This window comes from Phyllopteryx taeniolatus, chromosome 1, assembly GCF_024500385.1.
Source record: "Phyllopteryx taeniolatus isolate TA_2022b chromosome 1, UOR_Ptae_1.2, whole genome shotgun sequence".
Taxonomy (NCBI): Eukaryota; Metazoa; Chordata; class Actinopteri; order Syngnathiformes; family Syngnathidae; genus Phyllopteryx; species Phyllopteryx taeniolatus.
In genome coordinates, this window is record NC_084502.1 from 39,018,350 (window position 1) to 39,039,377 (window position 21,028).

The following is a 21,028-nucleotide window of genomic DNA, read 5'->3' on the forward strand; positions in this document are numbered from 1 at the left end:
TCAAAATCATGCAGAGGACCTGTCAAACTGAGAATGGGGACAGTCGATCTATGTTCCTACCATCACCTATTTTTCACGAGCTGTGGGTCGTGACTGAAAGAACAAGATCCCGGATACAAGCGGCCGAAATGAGTTAACTCCGCAGCATGTCCGGGCTCTCCCTTAAAGATAGGGTGAGAAGCTCGGTCATCCGGGAGGATCTCAGAGTCGCTGCTCCTCCGCATTGAGAGGATCCAGATGAGGTAGTTCGGGAATCTGATTAAGATGCCTCCTTGACACCTCCCTAGTGAGGTGTTCTGGGGACGTCCCACCGGGAGGAGACCCCGAGGATGACCCAGGACACGCTGGAGAGACTACGTCTCTCGGCTAGCCTCGGAACGCCTCGGGATCCCCCCGGAAGAGATAGAGGAAGTGGCTTGGGAGAGGGAAGTCTGGCCCTCCCTGCTAAAGGTAATGCTCTCGCGATGCGACCTCGGATAAGCAGAAGAAAGGGGATGGATGGATGGATAACAATGATGACATCAATAAATAGATTTCTACAATGATTCAGAGGGCTCGATGCCCGCTGTTCACATATTTATGAATGAAATACGTCTGATCCACAACTTTTGTCCGCAGAGCTTGTATATCTGTCTGCCTGCACCTCGATCAAATTCACCAAAATCGTGTTAGAACAGTGGTCTACCTTTTTGCCAAAGGTTTGACGTGGTCTTAGCAGGCATTCAGTTTAGACTGACTTTCAGCCACCAAATGATTGCATGCACTGGGTGGATATCAAAGGACACACCCTCACCCATCGTGGCACAGACAGGTCTGCTAAATTGGCAAACTCACCAGCAAGCCTTGCACTTGCACGAAAATCAAGATACGTCACCATTTGTCAGTCTATGGAAATAAAGCCCTTAATGTCAAGCCAACTGTTTCTACTGTGAGCAAAGAGGAATGAAATAAAGTTAAGATGAATGATTAATTAATAAGAGGAGCAGGGTGAAGTATTTGGAAATCATTCCTGCACCGGAGCATTAAAAGGCGACACACCAAGCCACAGCTGACAGCAAACTGGATGTAAACAAACACCGCTAAGAAGTACAGACAAGATAAGAAGTACTTATGATCAAGAGACTGGATAACAGTAGGAGATTGTTCGCTTTCACTGGCTCAGTTGACAGACTGGCAATACAATATGTTATGATCAGGGTGGGGCAGCGGCTTACTTACAGTGCTTCACATGGATTGACTTACAGTCCCTTCCAAAAGTATTGGAATGGAAAGGTCAATTCCTTTGTTTTTGTTGTATACTGAAGATATTTGGGTTTGAGATCAAAAGATGAATATGATACAAACATTCAGAATTCCAGCTTTTATTTCATGGTATTTACATCTGGATGTGTTCAACAATTCAGGACAGAGCACCTTTTGTTAAGCCACCCACTTTTTATGTGAGCAAAGGTATTGGAACACATCATTCAATGAACTTCAAGTGAATAACATCTAATGTTTGGTGGCATAACCCTTGCAATAACTGCATCAAGCCTGCGACCCATTGACTTCACCAGACTGTTGCATTCTTCACAGATGAGCTTGTGTGTTTTGGATCATACGCAGATCCTTTCTTTCTTCATACTTTGGCCTTTCCACCACTTTGGTAGAGATTAATCTTTGTCTCATCAGTCCATGAAACTTTGCTCCAAAACTTTTGTGGCTCATCTCTGTACTTTGCAAAATCCAATCTGGCCTCCTGATTCTTTTTGCTTTGATGAGTGGTTTGTATCTTGTGGTATGGCCTGTATATTTTGTCTCTCGAAGTCTTCTTCGAACAGTGGATTGTGATGCCTTCGCCCCTGCCCTGTGGAGGTTGGCAGTAATGTCACTGACTGTTGTCTTTGGGTGTTTCTTCACAGCTCTCACAATGTTTGTGTCATCAACTGCTGTTGATACCCTTGGTCGACCTGTTTGATGTCTGTTGCTCAGTACACCAGTAGTTTCTTTCTTTTTCCAGACATTCCAAATTGTTGTTGGCTATGCCCAATGCTTTTGCAATGGCTCTGATCAATTTTCCTACTTCTCTCAGCTTCAAAATGATTTGCTTTTCTCCCATAGACAACGCTCTGGTCTTCATGCTTGCTTAACAGCCATTGCACTTTTTACAGGTGAAACCCAAAGCCAAAAACAAGCACTATCTAATATTTAAGAAATCAATCTAAAAGGCAACACCTGAGCAACTAGAAACACCCATCAGTCAGATGTTCCAATAATTTGGCTCACTTGAAAAGTGGGTGGCTTCAAACAAAAGGTGCTCAGTCCTGAGTTGTTTAACACATCTAGATGTAAAATACCATGAAATAAAATCTGGAATTCTGAACTTTTGTGTCATATTCATCTTTTGATGTGAAACCCAAATGTGATTAAAATAAATAATAAATAATAATAATAATACATAATTTGAATAAATCAAACCTTCTGGTTACTAGTTCAGGGTCTACCCTGGCTCTCACAAGTCAGCTGGGATAGGCTCCAACTCACCTGTGATCCTAATGAGGACAAGCAGTACAGAACATTGATGGATGGATGAATATAACCTTCAGTAAAATATTTCATATTAGAAGGCAATAAGAACATGCACATATTGTATTTAATGTTAAGTTAAAAAGTTAAAACTCCAATGACAGCTTTAATTATATTTATTGTTGATAAATATGATCATGAGTAAATCATAGGGTTGTGCTTGATGTTATAGTAATTACAAATGCGTGAATTATGTTTCTGTTACTACTTAGTTATTTACAATAGCGTATTTTCTTTTTTTCTGAGGTTTTTGTCCTAATCTTAAATGTAATTTGAATGCTATTGCACCTAATACACTTAGTGCACCTAATGGCCAGTGGCCAATGGAAGGAATCACATTCCTTGATGAACAGTCAACCTAAACTACTGAATGCCAAAATAAAAAGAGAAAAAAGGAAACCATTGCCTGGTCATTGAGATAAATACAGATGAACTCTTCAGGGAATGATTCAATCTCTTTCAAGTGGGGAAGCTGCACATTTACAATAACTTGACGGCTATTAACTCTTAAAATGGAAAAACTAACACAGATTCAAATATTAAGCAATGCCTAATTAATATTACTCCAAATTATAAAACCAAATAAGTACCATTCCTCCACCCCCTCCTCATCCGGCTGATTGGTACCTGTTCACTCTCCGTGGGGGAAGGGACAATTTATTGATGTTACCCTAGAGACCTTTGTAAACATGTAAAAATGAAATAAACTGTCCAGAGCACAGGGAAGAAAGAAGAAAAGGAGGAAAAATTGAAAAAAGAGGTCATTTTTACAACTTTTGGTTTGTCCCATCAGGGGGCATCACAGCGAGTCACTCGCCTTTGTTCGGCAGTAACGATAGTGTAGTGAAATGAGGAATAAATACATGTCATATTTGAAAGTGGGTGAAATGTTATCTTATAAATTAAAGAAAATGTTTTTAAAAAAATGGCATTTAATTTCTTTCCTAAACGTATGCAAATCCCCAAAGGAGGGGTGCGCCATATAAAATATCGCCTGGGGCGCCACATTGGGTAAGGTCGGCTCTGCATTGGACATTTAATTATCTGGCTACTTTACGGTCATCCTGTTTTACATCAACCACAGTTAGACAGTTTGATTGTTTAGTTCTTTGGACACTATGGAGAGGAGGTGTTGAATGCGAGAGGATGATCATTCGGTCATAAAGTTGACTTATTCCTGAACAACTGCACCACCCCACCTCCGACTTTGGAAATGATGGCTATGCCCCAGATTACACTAAGCACTAATTTAGCTTTTTAAGAAAAACACATCATGCACCACCGCTGAGGTTTTTAGTGGAAATTCTTGCTCTAACTAATTTAACTTGCTTTGCCTTGCTGATTCATTGCAAGCACGCACACTCACATGCCCCCGAACACACCTACACACACAGACACACACACACACACACACACGTACACACACAAACACACACACACACACAGGGTCACAGTAAGTCAACTGGTCAAATGAGTCACACTACACCCTTCAAATAACAGCGATGGATGTGCCAAATAAAAATAAGACAAGTACACTGGTGAGACTTCATGTGCGCATTCCAAGCCGGTTATTTTAATTGTAATAAAAACATTTTATATTGCTGTTGGTTGGTTAGCCCGTCTGCCTCACAGTTTTAAGGTCCGGGGTTTGAATCTCTGTTGTGTGGAATTTGCACATTCTCCCTGTGTCAATGTGGACTTTAAAAAAAAAATTTTTTTAAGGGTTTTCTGGCTTTCTTCCACATTCCAAAAACATGCATGTTAGGTTTATTGAAGATGAAATTGTCCATCAGTGGGAATGTGAGTGTGAACGGTTGTTTGTTGATGATGAGCAGAGATGATTAATGCTAAGTCAGGTATCTGACCCCGTTCGAGACCATGCGAGGGATCTCTTGTGATGGACATCTGATAGAGCAGAAATTTGTTGCTGAATGTAACAAAGTGGAAAAGAAAGCAAAGGGACAAGATAGATTTGACCCATTCTTCGACAGGAAGCCCAGCCCGTAGCCGGCTCAACCACAATGAGGATGGGTTTATGGCTCAAGAGTTACTCTAAACACATTAACGCACACACACACGCACACACACACACATGGTAATCTGCACAAGCAAGACTACTGAGTCATACAGCAAAATTTTTCTTTGTGTTAATCTGCACAGTCATTCCAGACACCTTGATGCAAATATCAGGAGCCACAAGTAGCACCAAAATAAAACATAAATCATGTATTATGTTATACATTCACTGGTTTCACTGGGACAATTCTCCTTTTGTAGCCGGTGTAGCCAAGTACAAATTATTATTATTATTATTATTATTATTATTATTACTATTACTATTACTATTATTATTATTATTATTATTATTATTATTATTATTATTATCGAACACCATATTTGGTGGACCATCAGAAAGATAGGTGTTTCAAATATATAAAATGTTAGAATACAAAATATTTCCAAAATCCCTTAATATGATGCAATGTAGTTAGTTCTACGCCTATGCACACTACAAACAATAACAGACACACTGTGAAAAACATTGTGCAGGTCCACCTACTGAAGTGGTCAATGTGTGTTATACTGTAAGTGGGGACATTTTTTGAGTAATGCAGATGAGAGAGTGAGGTTGGGTTAATCCTAGACAAACCTAACAGGTACGGCCTACGCCAGGCTTATTGTAGTTCTGGGAGAAAATCTCACCTTGAAGTGGTGCAACCTGGTAGCCCTTAGGTTATAAATAGGACCACGATGACTTTTCAAGATGGCTTTTACACAGTATCAGTTAAATAAGACTCATCTAATTGCACAGGGGTCAGCCAGTTTGCTGAAGCAGAACAAAAAAATTATGAAATGTACACCTGTTAATCCTCCACAGACAACGATGGTGTTTGTGAGTGACCCTATAAAAACAAATATGCAGGGCACATGCACTCGTTCTTGCAGATGTCAACATGACAGTTAACAAGTATTTTGCAAAACTGTGAGGCTGACATTTTCTTAAGTGGGTGTTAGCTTGTTATTATTCATTGACATTTAAATGTATGCTGAGGGTAGTTTCATTCTTGCACTTTGTACAAGTGTAATTGCTCTCGTCCTGTGTGCCATCTACATCAGATACAGTATATGTTCAAAAATGAAAAGCACTGATAGGCCCAATATTAAAGAAAAAAAGCCCAACTAAAATTGCAATCACGGGTATTTTTGGTGATACACTTGTGACACCTTTTTAACTTCTGTCTTCCACAAATTTTACTGCACACTTTCTCAGCCAGCACCTCTCCGCTAGCTTGTGACATGACTAACACAACCGCCAGGCATTGATAGGAGTACTCTTACACTACGAGATCAGTAGTTTACATGAGGGAAGTGGATAGAGAATGTGATGGGTACGGCTTGTAAAAAAGAATATAAGTGCCTCTATGAATGTGTGTGTCTCTCTGTGTGTGTGTGTGTGTAGGTGTGTGTGTGCGTGTGTTTGTTTCCATACTAAATATTTGTTTCGTTTGTCACTATCCCGTGGAAAGTGTCAGTCAAAGTGGGCTTAGGTTTGTTTTCTGGTTTAGCAGCAAAATGTCAGCATGCAGTAAGCGAGCACAGTGATGGCAACTCCATGGAGGGACCATAGCTAGGTCTCTTGTTGGTAGCTGGAGTGCCATTCACTGACAGAGAATCTGTCTAGACTGTCTGCACAGAGCCTGTCTGGAATGCCTTCATCACTGCTCATATTCATTGCCTGTGGTATAATAGACAGCCCTGAACCTCAAATCAGACACGTTTATGTGTTATTTTTTCAACCACTTTCACTAGAGACTTATTATTGAACCATTTGATCATATGTACTGATGATCGCAAACTAAAAGAAGAGAAACCTGGATAAAGGTCAAATAAAGTTTTATTGTGTGAATGTTTTAGCCAGTGACATAAAAAAATTAAATGAAAGGAATTGAAAAGCATTTTAAGGGTACAGAAGGCAAGAGCATCTTTTATTGACACTATAGGAGCTACAAAATGTCTCAGATGTTACTTCTTCTGTACAGTGACACCAAAACCAATACTGTGCAATATATTGTGACTTGTATGTCTGCCTTGTCCATACAGGGGAACACATTAACTAAAACTACACGAAGCTGCAGCATGCATATGAGCTGATCTGGCTGAGTGTAGGTGTGAGCTGTGGGTGGCAGGGTTGAAAGGTCACTGAACCCGTATTGTATATGAGGTGCGGAGGAGGAAGCAAGTTGCTTGATGAGGCACATGGGTGAGGGAGCCAAGGTCGAAGAAACAGTAGAGAGTGAGCTATATAATGCATATAGAAACCTTTACTTCACACGTGGATTTGTGTGATCACAACTGCCCACCTGTGTCTTCTCTAAGGGATAGCTGTATCTGTCACTTTTAAGGAGTCCAGCCAATTCTTCCAAACCCTTTCATCTGGAAGACCCCTGGCTGGAGAACAGTGGCCATGCAGCACCCCCACCACCATCCCCAACAAGGGAACAAACATATGAACCATCCAACCTCTGAAATTAGGTTTCAATTATAGTCACGGGTCATTCTCATATAATTTGATCAATAGCGGTAAAAACATGGCCCACTGGATTTCCTTTTAAAAATCTGTTAATTTTACTAATATGAGCATTTCAATTATTGGCAGTAGTCGCGGATATGCCATGCAAAAGATACCATCCGGCACCCCAGCCTCGCACTACCGCCACTCCCCGGCGAGGTAGACGTTAACTCCAGAGTCACACGCAGACTCTAAATGGATTAACACAATAAACTATCTTCAACAAGACACAGACATTTGCTTTGCCATGGCGACGCTAAGTGGATCACGTCTGCCTGGTACTTCAAAGCGGAGACCGACGGATGCTGAGTTCGCCCCCGGACGCCCCGCCAATTGAAGGATTGCACCCACAAAGACGCCTCCACCCTGTTGGGTGCTGCTACTTGGGAGTTGGAACAGGCAACAGCGACACCCACGGGCGACGGAACAACACTACAGACGTGGGTTCATAAGACAGTCTGTGACTCGAGTGGGAGTCAATATTTTAAGAACTTTACATGAACGCCACTAGTGACTGTATCGCTGCAAACTTGAATGTCAAATTTGTTGTTAACTGAATCAGATGAAATGTCTCACCCCACGCCACAAATGTCACATGAAAATAGTAATGTTCTCCACACCACATACCATTTGAAACATTCATTACAGGTATGAAAGAGGATGAGTGTGAAACAATGAAACCCCCCCCCCCCCCCCCTTTTGACCCGCTCTGGCCATAAAAGGGGCCGGAGCTGAGAAGAGTTGAGAAGTTTTTGGAGTCTTATTGGAGAAGTCTTCCTTTGGTCACTCACCGACGACCAGACAGGACGCCCACTACACCCGAGGTGGCAAGGACACATCGGACGATGCGTGGTTGCAAGCGCTCCGAGCAACCCCGTTTGGGGCCCGAACTCAGTCTAAGGGAATGGAGCTGGACGCAACGCAACTCCGTCGAATCCACCTGTTCCCGGTGTGGAACGGGCCGGCCGAACACTCGGGAGCCTGACTCGCCTGCCTCTAACGTGTTCCAGACACGTAAGTCCAACATTGCGGTCTACTAAAAGTCCGGATTAGTGCATATTTGGGTTTATATTAACTAGACCAGGAGTCCTCAGCTATACGCATTCACTACACGCCCATTCTGCTCATCTCACGTCACAAAACCGTTCCTTTGCCAATGTTCGTAGTTACCTTGTTTGTTTTGTGTTTGTCTGTGTTTTATCCTGTAGAAAACCCTTTTTATTATTAAACTTTCTATAAAATTCACCACTTGCATGGATTATGTGTGTTTGGGCTCGGAACGAAACCTCTAGTCTAGAACTCAAAGTTCCTAAAATGTAGCCACCTTCCTATAAAGACTGATTATAAAGGTTTGTTGTCATTTCACCTCAAGTTAAATTTGGAAAAATATGATCTGGTGCCCCTCATATCTATCAAATATCTTGATTTACAACGCTGTAATTTAAAATTAAGATAACCCGGAAGTGACGCAGGCGCCGCTTCCAACTCATCGTTTCCTTCTAAATTAAGCGCAAATTCTTATGTCAACCATAAACGCTACAGTTGTTATCCATCAAAAGGCCATAATTGATTCTATGGAAACAAAATATTCTTAAGTCACATTTTTCAAACTTTAAATGCCAGAATGTCTTTACCATGAGGTGTCCAAAATGAAGTTTCATGAGTTGCAACATGTTTTCTGAAGATGTTAATTAAACTTTTGGATATAAAGGACTTTTCTTATATTTCATAATATGCCTTCTCCATGAAAACTAACACAAAAGCATCTTAGTGTCTTCAGAGTTTCTTTTTTTTGGGGGGGGGGGGGGGTGTTATACGAACCTTTTTTTTTTTTTTAAACCAAAGTTGTCTTTAGCATTTATGTCACGGGAGAGAGCCTCATTATGTTGCAATACACCACAGGGATCTGTGAGCTGAAATGCAAGGATGAGGCAGCCATTTTGCATTCACACCATAGCAGAGAGCAAAATAAATGGTGTTATTTCTGAGATATGAATTAATAGTGTATGTGTGAATTTGTGAAAGCGTCGGAACTATTGCAAGAGTGTAAGGGGTTTAACGAGTAGTTAGGATCATTTTGCACTTGCATCCGCAGAATTTGAAGGGCAACACACATAATTTGTGCAACTCCCATGATTTTTATGAAACTGTCTTTACCGTTATGCACTTTTGTCTTTATTGTTACAAAGAAAAGAAGTGTATTTCAATGGCAGACCACCATTTGCTTTGTCAATAAGGATTGCCTTTACTACAGGTATGATTGCCTAAAATTTTAAATCATCAATAACTTTTTGACAATAGGACTTTAAGCGCGGCACATAAAAATTGCTAAATTGGATTTTTTGTTTTTGTTTTGACCGTTATTGATCAAATAACCCTTATAAGAATGGAGAAAGACTATTTTTTCCATTTAAAAGGTTGAATTGATTGAGCCAATGTGACTGTGAGCAGCAATGAGAGACATTATATTTTAAGTCAGTCAAGCCGAAAAGACCTTGAACAAGTGAACGACTTCAACACACACAGAGAGTATGTATAACCCTAAACCCCAATAACAAGCTACACGATACATTTGCACATATTCATAAATGTTCAGTTGTCTTTTTCACCTTCTTTTCTCCTCACTCAAAGTGGGTGAGAGTGCCATCGTAGAGTATATGACTGTCAACACAAAGTGTAGTGTATATGTGTGTGTGTGTGTGCGCACACGTGTGTGTCTGTCCGTGTGTGTGGAAGGTAGGTGGAGAAGCACAGCAGGGTGTGAAGGAGCCCTGTGATAATGACAGGCCATGCATTATATAACATGCAGATTGCATAAGGAGATGATTATTTTAAGTCCACATATCGACAATGTGTAAGTATTTTGGGACGTGGGCGTACAGCACTGTACGTACCTTGAGTGTATAAAATATTCCGAGATGTGCTCTTTCTTTTTGTGGAGAGTGTGGGTGTGAGTAAACTAGGGTGAATTATGTGTTTTTAAGAAGGGGGCATGAATGTTTCAGATTTCTTTCGGTGCTATCTGCATATCAAAACAAATATGTGGGAATGTTGGCACACTTGTGCACAGTGTGCATAAAGGCTGTCTTTTTATCACAGGCTCCCACTCATTATCACTTTTAGGATTCAGAGAGATCCACTTGAAAAGGAGCTGACTCTTGTCAGATGCAAAACCTGTAACTTTGACTTTTGATGATGTTCCTGTTTGAGCTTGTGCTGAGAGAACACATGCTCAAAATTGTATCACTCACTCTTGCAGTCACTTAGTCACAAGGTTACGGTCTCCTAGGATTTGTGGTGCGGAGTCACACAAGTGAGGCGGACGGCCCATACACTACGATCTGTGTGCCGCTGCCTCCAGTGCGTGGCCGCCTGCCTCATGTGTGCCTCTACAAAAATAGACCTCTTAAAGAGCCAGCAGCCATTCAACCTCACAGGTTTCCTGGGCAGACACACATCTGAGAAAACTCTCGTTCAGCCTACGCACGAGTAATAATTCTCACCAAAAACACGTTTTCATCATCATTGAGTTGAACAATGGGAGTCAATCTTGGTAATTATGCGCCTCGAGAAATATTTCCTCTGCACCATCAAGCACAACTGTACAGATAATGTTCATGATTGGAACAAGTGAATTAAGTCAGCGAGGTCAAAAGCTGTAAAGCTCACATGAAAGATATAGTGCGCCGATGGCTTTGAACCTGTTAAAAATTCCCCCACGCAGCAAAAATAGACACCATAATTGTTGGGAGAAGTGGGGAATTCGCTGGGTGCCAAACACACAAAAACTCCCAAAAGAATGATGCGGGAACTGACAATTCTAAGGTCTGACTGACAGATGCAGATAGAGATCTCCTAGTTTCACTACTTTGTATTCCTTTCACTTTCCCTCCATGCACCATGCATTTCAAGTTCAATGTATTGTTCGCACACATTCTAGGAAAAAAACCCGATTCTTGGTTATTGTTACCCCTCCAAACTTTATGCACCTACTGATGCACCTGCACATGTTGGCACAAGATCTCAGTCGCAACAACTGCACTTCCTATTTTCTTTCTTTCTCTCCCTTACTTCTTTCTCAAGCTAAGGCTTTTGACTTGCTTTTGACTCGACTGCAAATAGTCCCACCCTGACCAATCGCTGTACTTTGCCAGTTTAAACACACCTCCTCTTGGGCCCCTTGCTATCTCTGGACCAGGGCTATTTAAGCCCACTGCTCTAATTCTGAAAGTCCTGATCAGGCTGAGTGATGCACCTCCACCTCCCTCTCTCTCTCTCTCTCTCTCTCTCGCTGTCTCTGGATCAGTCACACTCACCAGCTTGTTCACACTCTCTCGGTTATTCCCCACCACGCGCCTATAGACACACGCGCAAGCGTGCGCGCACACACACACACACACACACACACACACACACGCACACACACACACGCAGGTGCTTGCTTACATTACTGAATAGCACACATTCATACACGCACGCACACACACACACACACACACACACAAGTGCCATCTTACTTGAGTTCATTCATCCTCGCATGCACTCAAAAAGAATATTTGATGTTTGTGAGAGTGACACATACTGTACATAATTCAGCCTCACTCTACAGACAACAGTACGTCTCATTCAAAGTTCCTGGCACAGTTTCACTCGCCTTGTACTTCACAAACACACACAGAAGAAGTGATTTGGTGACATACCTCGCCGGGTGCCCGAATGTATCTACTACTGGAGAGTTCACTCATTGGATCAGGTTGGCGGTGGCAGCAGCAGGCACATAGAAATATCCACTTTGTGTCTTCCTCCTCGCTACTGCTCAGCCTTTCCTCTCTTCATCCTGTCCCTGCCTCTCCTTCTTCTCACTCGCTAAACACCTCTTTGCTCCCTCCCTCCCTTGCTCCTGCTCCCTCTCTCACTTTCTCCCTATCAGTGCATTCTCTTCCCCCGGTTCGCTTGATCTCACCACCCCGCCCCTCACCTCACTCTTTCCTTGTTCCTTTACAAGTGCTGCCTGACACTTGCTAACTTTTTCCCCCTACTTGCAATGGAGGGTATAATTAGAGAGAGCTCAGTGATAATACAGGCAGGCTCATTGTGAGAGCTTTGGCATTGACGCTCATGTTTGGCAGACAGCCCAGTGGATTGGCTCATTAACCTCCCTTTAGCAGAATGCAGAATGGACCGGCCCTGTGGCTCTTGCTATTTGTTGTAACACCTCAGCCTCTTATCCTCATCGCCCAATCCCAGGCCCGGAGGGATGAAGGCAAAGGTGCGCCTGTTGAGAACACGCTGCACTGTATGTGAGAAAGCACTGACAAGTTGCAGCAGGTGCAATGCACTCCCAGCTGTAGTTGAGTTTAGGATTCATCACAGTTGTGACAGAGGCAACACTTCTTTTTATTGGGCCAAACAAAGACCAACTACACTTCTTATTGTCAAACCAGGCTAAAAGAATGTCCTATGCAACTACGTAAGTCATATGCACTTCCCATTTCACGTGTACAATTTCTTTTTAATCTCACATGAAAAATGAACAAACAATCAACACTATTGATGTGGATTTTTTAACACGCACAGTACCTCATTCACTATGATTAAATCCAGTGTCAAATTTTGTAACTAATTAATAAAAGGTCAGTAAATGTCTGTGACCTTTGTCATCGTTGCTGGAAGTGAGTGGACAGGCCAGGCCAGGTTAGGTCAGGAGTAGCTTACAGGGCCAAGATTCCAGCTCCAGCATCAAATCAATTAGACTAGGGATGGACAACATGTGCACTTGGCAAGCCAAAAGTTACGCGAGAACCTATTTGACAAGACACATCACAGATTTTGGCTATTTAGACCTCCATAGAGTCACTCTCTAACATAGACTCAGTAGATGTGTCAATCTCATTTAAAAAAAACACCTTGGTTTTGTCATACGAGTGTCCAGAAAAGGCCCCTCTGACAGCGACTTCTGGTTGACCCAGTTTTGTATCCTCATTGTCCACATTTGACTAAGAATGCCCCCTTTCCTCTGATTGGTTGCCTCCATTGTAGAAGACCCACTTGTGAGAGCACACGTGTTTGTTATGTTGACAGTGCTGGCTCGGGAGCAGAGAGGTGGCGGAGAGTTTCGCTGGTGAGGTAGATAAGCTGGGAAAATTCTAATGACCTGATTTCAGGCCTTTCAACAAAAAAAACATCTGGAACTCAAGAATGCGTGGTTGATTTTACTTCATATTTCACGTTTACTGAGGCACCACAAAGCCAATAAAACATCCCAAATACTAGAAAAAGTTGATTTGGTAAAATATGTGACATTTAAACCATTGTCTCTTCCAGCAAAGTACTATTATATAATATACAAAAAAAATCAGAGTACTTTCCCCACATTTCCAACATAAAGTGAGCATACGGAATACTGAGGTGAAACAATTATTCTGTAAATTAGTAAAACAGCAAAAAGGTTTGATTCCCTGGCGTGAACAATAAAATGCTGCAGCACTATACAGTGTGTGAATAAAGAACACAGTATGTTTAAACTCCACCTGATAGGTTGTACAATGGAATCTCGTTTTAACAAACTTCTGATTTAACAGACTGAAAATAGTGTCCAGTTGGAACACAAAACGCTCCTTTGTAGTTCACAGTCTATTGGTTCCACAATTGGCCACTGTTGTTTGCTGGCACAATCAACAGACAGAAACTGGTACCCATATTTCCTGGTTGTGCTGCTGTTGTCACAGATATGAAGACGAGATCCGGCTAACAGATGTGCCTGCTTGACGGCCATGTTGGCAGGGGCAACGTTCGCATCAAAGGCAATTAATGGACATTAGCTTAGCGTCGTCGTAGGCACACAGCTCAAAAGGGGTGTGTCGTATATACTAATTCATATCCATGGCTGTTGTTCGATCACTCGTAGTGTCTCGTCTTTCAAGCATCCTATACTGATTTTGGTGCAGAAGGCTATACAGTTGTTTTTTTGTCAAGCCCTTTTCTATGGCATCCAGTCATAACGGAGGTGAAAAAAGGAAGCACGCTAACTTCACGGTCCATGAAAGCAACCCTTGACTCAACCCCACAACTTTCAACAAAAAAAAGTGCTTCAATTTAACGAACAATGGCCTTAAAAGGACCACCCTGCTCCATATTAGTAGGGATGTCCCGATCCAAATTTTTCACTTCCAATCCGATACCGATATTGCAGCTTTGAATTGTGGCCGATACTGATATCGGTCCAATATCAGCAATAATAATACATACTTTACTTAATTTATAGTGTGGAATGTTAAAAAAGGCTTTTAGGGAAGTGATATTACTCCAACAGAGAACAACAATCAGCAACAGTAGTTATGTACTTCTTTTGTTATGTGAGTTTCGTTTTACAGTGAACTTAAATTGGAGTGTCAATAAATGACTTTAAGCAAGCAACATTCATTGCGTTCTACTATGCACCTTAGCAACCTGCTGTTGTAAACACGTGCGCTCTGCATGCCGTCTGGGCGCTGCTGAATAGAAGTTCTGGAGCGGCGCATGGAATGGACTGCTTGTGTAAGCGTGTAAACATCTGAGATTATTGAACCAGTCCAATCCTATCCTATACTAATTTTTTTTTCCTGACATCCGACCGATTTCCAATCTCAAAGATCGTCTCGAGACACCCCTACCTATTAGTCCGTTAAAACGAGGTTCCACTGTACATGTTTTTTGTCTTAATTAAAGGTCATCCTACTTTTAGCAGGGTTACTCTACCTGGACGATTTTGATTTAACTGGGATGTTGAGCCCGGATTGGTGGCCAATCAGCTCACAAGATCACACAATTAAGTTTAAATGTGATACCATTTTCCCTCCAAAATTCGGGCTGCCTGGTATTCACAATTAACATACGGTGGCCTCTTAGCCCAAGATGGCCTGATACAAAGTTGAAAATGGTAGTGTGATGAGTCCTCATTTTCAAATATTTTTCAAAGTCATAGTTTTTATGTCCTCTGTCTTGAAATAAGGAGAGCAATATCATTGGCATAGTGACCACTTATCTGCTTTGGTCGACTACAGTATTCATGGACCAAAACCAGGTCACCGCTCACGTTATTGTTCAGAGTTGTTTGTAGTGTTAGAACAAACTATGCTGCAAAAAAAAAAAAAAAAAAAGACAATGTAGATAAAACAGACAAATTTGTTGGTCTCAGGGGAGTCTAAGAAGAAGAAAAGAAAATGAGTACTCACTTCTGCTTGTACATAAATATTTATAAGATGTTTTTACATATTACACAGCAATTCATCGACTTGGGGAATCACTAAACTGTACTTATATATGGACAAAATTATTGGGTTGTTCTCGCGGAATTGTTTAATGTACAGAACCAAGAGTTATCTTGTATTCGCATATGTTGCCCAAACATGTGACTATCAGTATTTTCACAAACATCATCTTGTGAAAATTTCTACTTGAGCGAGTTGGACTGGAAAGCAGGAAGGAGATTGTGATCAAACAAGAGAGTGGGAGGGTGTGACTGCAGCCCTCATCGACAGATCACATGATGTGTTCTTTGTGAATGTGTGGTTGTGTGCACGTGCTAATTCACATGCGTGCATGTGCTCTTGTCATGATTAGGCGCCTCATCGGACAAACGTTTTGGTATCATTTCCTCTCTCCTTCTTTCTCTCCTATTTTCACTTCTCCAAACTTACTACAACACCCTAATCTCACAGAGATGTGAATAGAAGTGGGAAAACGTAGCTGTCTATACATTTCTGCACATTTCTTAATTGATTGCCATATGAATAGGCTCCAAAAACAGAACATTCACACAATTAGCATTTGTGCTTATGGTGGAATCAGGAAAAAAAAGGATGGGGTTCTAACCCTATAGGCTACATATAAGCAAAAGTATAGAACTCTCTTTGCTGACTAATTTGCCATTTTAATTGATGAATAATGATTCATTATAAAGTTTGCATTTTAATATTTTTATTACCCACCAGGCACAGCAAGAAAGGCTACGGGAGTAACCAACCCTCCTTGTTGAGTCCCATGGAGCTCACTGATGTTTAAAACTGCTCAACATAAGAAAAAAAAACCCATGGAGTGTATGTAAAAAAAAATGCCTGGTGAAAATAAAGCAGTTCGTCAAGCCAATAATTGGGTATTGTTTGTTGGTATAAACAGAATGACAAAGTGAGAAACCATAGAGAGCCAAAATCAGAGCGCAAGAGCCAGAACACACACTCAGCAGTAACAGAGATTATTTCACAACAATTTATGATCCATATACAGCACACCTCTCAGTATGATACAGTGCACTACTTCACCCTTACAAACTGCAACCACAATAATAAACAATACCTCTCTGATAGTGTTGAAACTATCCATCCATCCATCCATTTTCTGAGCCGGTTCTCCTCACTAGGGTCGCGGGCGTGCTGGAGCCTATCCCAGCTGTCATCGGGCAGGAGGCGGGGTACACCCTGAACTGGTTGCCAGCCAATCGCAGGGCACATAGAAACAAACAACCATTCGCACTCACAGTCATGCCTACGGGCAATTTAGAGTCCCCAATTCATGCATGTTTTTGGGATGTGGGAGGAAACTGGAGTACCCGGAGAAAACCCACACAGGCACGGGGAGAACATGCAAACTCCACACAGGCGGGGCCGGGGATTGAACCCAGATCCTCAGAACTGTGAGGCTGACGCTCTAACCAGTCGGCCACCGTGCCGTGTTGAAACTAATCAATGTTAATTATTATCGTTATCATTGTGAAGGCAATATTAGATGTGGTGGATATCATTAGATAGCGCAGGCATTGTACCTCATGAAGTGTCTGGTGAGCATTGCAGTACCTACTTGTGTGTGTGTGTGTGTGACTCAGCCCGTGTCAGTTACTCCTCTGCTAAAGTGTCCTTTCCTTTTTTACTTCACACCTCTCTAGTTTGCTATTTTGGCTGTGTGTTTGCAGAACCAGTAGTATCCAGTATATCACACGCGCACACACCAATACAGTCACTCACTACAACATGCAAAGCCCATTGGGTGCATTGTGGCAGAACTCAGGGCGATGTGCATTTTTTATGACACACTGGTAAAATGGCTGATTGGAGAGAGCACAAAGGAACGGCCAGGGTTACTCGCAAAGTGAAAAGTATCATATTGCCTAAGATGGTCAAAGGGTCTGCCCATGTAAATGCAACAGAAGCTCTCCACCACAAAAGGTACACACACACACACAAACACACGCACACTGGTTTGTTCCCTGAGTCAGCATTCTGCCTCAGCTCCAGTTTCTCTACCCTTGCCCGACGCTATTAGGACATCAGTGTGTGTGTGTGTGTGTGTGTGTGTTCGTGTGTGTGTGTGTGCGTGTATGCGTGTGTGAGAGAGAGAGCAACAAGAGAGAGTGAGAGACAGAGGGAGTAGAGAGAGAGAGAGAGAGAGAGAGAGAGAGAGAGAGAGAGAAACAAAATTCTGCACACTGAGGCCTCATGACTTTTGACTCATGAAGCAAACTAGTGTCCTGACCAAACACTCTTGCCCTTTTATACCCTGTTACCCAATATGAGGACCAAAAAGGTCTCACACCCTGGAAATAATTATTGATATATTAATATTACTATTTAGAAGAATGCATTGTTTTCAAAATTTTGCATGAGTGTTTGCAGCTACCAATGTATCTAACGCTGTTACTGTAATGATACTGTATGTAGGAGAAAACGTAATCATTGGAATAAAAAAACTAACAAAAAACTGTTGTTTTTGGTGCCTTTCTGCTTCCGTATTAATTAAGTGTGTGTGTCTGTGTGTGTGTTTATATGGGTGAATGAAAGGCATTAACTTTGGGCGCTTTGGAGATTGTTGCTTTATGAAGGTCAGTCCATTTACTTCTTGCATTAGTTTACAGGCGGACCTGCCACAACAAATATGACACATGCACGCACGCACATAATAGCAAGTTAGCAACTAATGCTTGTCTGACTTATGCTGCATTCACACTGGACACAAATGTAACTATTCACGTGACGTGATTACAGACGTATAAAGTCAATGCAGTTGGAATGAATATGTGCCGGGCGATATGACGCGTTTGATGCGACGCAAGTGGGGCAAGCATGCAAACATTTGTTTCTTCTTCGTCTTCACTCGCTCAGGTTGGGAAGTTTGAACATCAAGCCACAAATCACGTCGCGACAGGCAATCAGCTTGGAGAAAGGGTGAGGAGAGGGCCAACTGCGGCGACGGGGCGTCGCAGTAGCTGCCGTTGTCGCTCACAGCGCACCATTGGTGGCAGTAAGAGTTGTAGGGCTGGAAGCGGAGTAGAACTAGGAAGAAAGAAAATATCAAAGGAAGCAGCCAGGGGACTTGTTGCGAGCGCACTGACGACCCTTTGAAGAGGACCGCATATATATCATAGCATATATGATATAGCATATCAATGTGGTGCGACTGCGCATTCAGTGTGTATAAATTAATCGCGCGATCAAACTCATGCGAGTAACATGACACAAAAGTTTATTTTGCATCCAGTCTGAACATAGCATTACAGAGAAAGCCCATCAGCAATAGCCAAATGTGATGTCAGCTCTATGGTGGGAGGGTAAATTCCTCAGTGGATGCTGAAAATCAATGCCCATGGGTAAAGGTTTTTGCACCCAAACCGGGAGATAAAAGAAACAATTTTACTCATTATTAATTCTTTACTATTTATCCTTCTCATCTAAAATAAATGAATATATATATATATATATATATATATATAATTTTTTAAAAATACATTATCTTATTCAATCAAGGTGAGTGAGCTGAGGGGTAAGGCGGCGCCCTAGCGCCCTCTATTGACTAGCCAACACTGGTTTCAACCCTCAGAAAGTAGATCAGTTCTTCCACTTGCCTTATAGCCTTGGTGTCTCACTTAGTATGAGCACACAACAAATGCCTCCTTAACTTTTAAATCTGTTGATGGATAACGTCTTTTATTAATTTTTTAAAAATCGGAGCAGGGTAATAAATTCTTGACCTGTTAGATGTTCTTCTCCAACCTTGCTACATCTTGATTCACACGAAAACAAGAAGGTATGTTCTACAAATGTTGCATGTTTCCATACCTTCAAACGTATAAATTGTCAGTTACATATTAACATCAACATGGGAAGAAACATGCGATGAAAGTGAGTGCAAGCTTGTAAACAATGGATACGTATTGATGTTTGCATAACAGTGACCTGACAGAAGAACATCAAGTCAGCAAGATTGAAATGGTTTAGGTTTAAATTTCTGCTTCTTCCTCTCGCTTCCTTGTTGTTGCCATGCCTTTCCCTCATCATTACTTGTACGCCCTATCTCTGGCTAAAAATACTTGCTGTCCTGTCACTATAACAGATCACCTCAGAGGAAATCTGCTGGCAGCAAGAGTCAGCTTTTGATAAGGCAGCAACACCACTCACTTGGTGCACGCACACACGTGCACACACACACATGCCAACCACCTCCTCAGATAATAATGTTGTCATTAGATAAGCTCTGGAAACCGTAAGAGAACATATAAAGCGTAATTGTATGTGTATTAGAAAAACAGGTGCAGCCGTATGAGGCTTACAGAGCTGCTGGAAGGCCAATAATATCGGAGAATTAAATGTACTAGGCGAGAGCATTACACACAGGCGTTCTTCCAACATAGCAGCTATATTATGCTCCAAGACTGCTCCATAGTGTGACGGAGACAAAGGAAATATTCTACATGCATACGTGTGAGATATTATGTGAGAGTTAGACAAATAGAGGGGGTTGACAGGGCACTCTGGTGACTGGTCGGGAAATTAAATAAACAACAACTTCTCACTCTTGCTTTCACACTTGATGTGCCTCTCAACTGAGTCTCTCCATGACAGCGTAAGGTGTCACTGTTTGATGCGTCTGAGATTTTTTTTCATTGCTGTTCCCATGGTTATTGTGACCGACAAAGTCCTGTAAAGACCGGAGGTGAAGTTGTCATTTAGCATCGGTCACTGGAAGAATATCGTTTGATGTAACGCTATGTGTAGGTCAGTCTGGTAATTAGTCGCATTTGGAATGGTAGGGTTCATTGTCATTTTAACATGAAAGCTCACCAAAACTTTCTGCAGCCAATGACGAAAGGGATAATTGCTGCAGCCCAGCTGGACTGAATGGTGCGTTTGGACAAAGTCCATAATACATCTAACCATCCATTTTCTATACCGCTTATCCTCATTAGGGTAGCGGGTGTGCTGGATCCTCTCACAGCTGTCTTTGGGAGAGAGGCAGGGTACAGCCTGGAATGCACGCCAGCCAATCGTAGGACACATACACAGTAGACAAACAGAAATAAATTTCCATTCCCACTTACAATTACAAATAAGGACAATCTTATGCTGCGTTCACACTGGACGCGTTTTGGGCGTTTCATGCGGCGTGATTACATAGAAAGTCAATGCAGTTCGCGTGAATAGACGTGAATCCGTGCTTGTCATGAACGGAACAGAGGATAGGACCCAAAAATGCACGACTCCAAAACAAATGGACAGTTTCCAAAAAGAGAGGTTTAATAGACGGGCATAGGTCGGTACACAGGCAGGCAATCCAAGAAAGGCAACAGTATCCAAAAACATGAGGCAAAGAGGCAAGGTCGATAATCAGAACAGGGTCAAGTCTTACTGTGAGTCTGTGACGTGGAAACAAGGAATGCTGGAACGCGACGACAAGGTACAACGAACTGGCAACGAGAGGGAATGAGACACGAGGTTAAATACAAGGGGTAATTAGGGTGAACGAGGCACAGGTGGTGAAGATGCTCACAGGAGCAGGTGTGTGAGGACAAAATCCGGAACACACACACATGACAGTGCTGGCCGGCGCATAAGAGTAAGAATGTTTGAGTGGCGCGAGTGGGGCGGG

At 42.1% G+C, this 21,028-nt stretch overlaps 1 long non-coding RNA gene across 1 annotated transcript; it reads right to left on the reverse strand.

Moving 5' to 3' along the window:
• Window positions 1-17,860: 17,860 nt before the first annotated feature.
• On the reverse strand, window positions 17,861-20,838 carry LOC133487713 (uncharacterized). Its single transcript, XR_009791429.1, has 3 exons — window positions 20,789-20,838; window positions 20,224-20,406; window positions 17,861-18,438 (listed from the first exon to the last, which is right to left on the reverse strand). It is a non-coding gene; the product is annotated as an uncharacterized LOC133487713 (long non-coding RNA).
• Between the last annotated feature and the right edge of the window lie 190 nt (window positions 20,839-21,028).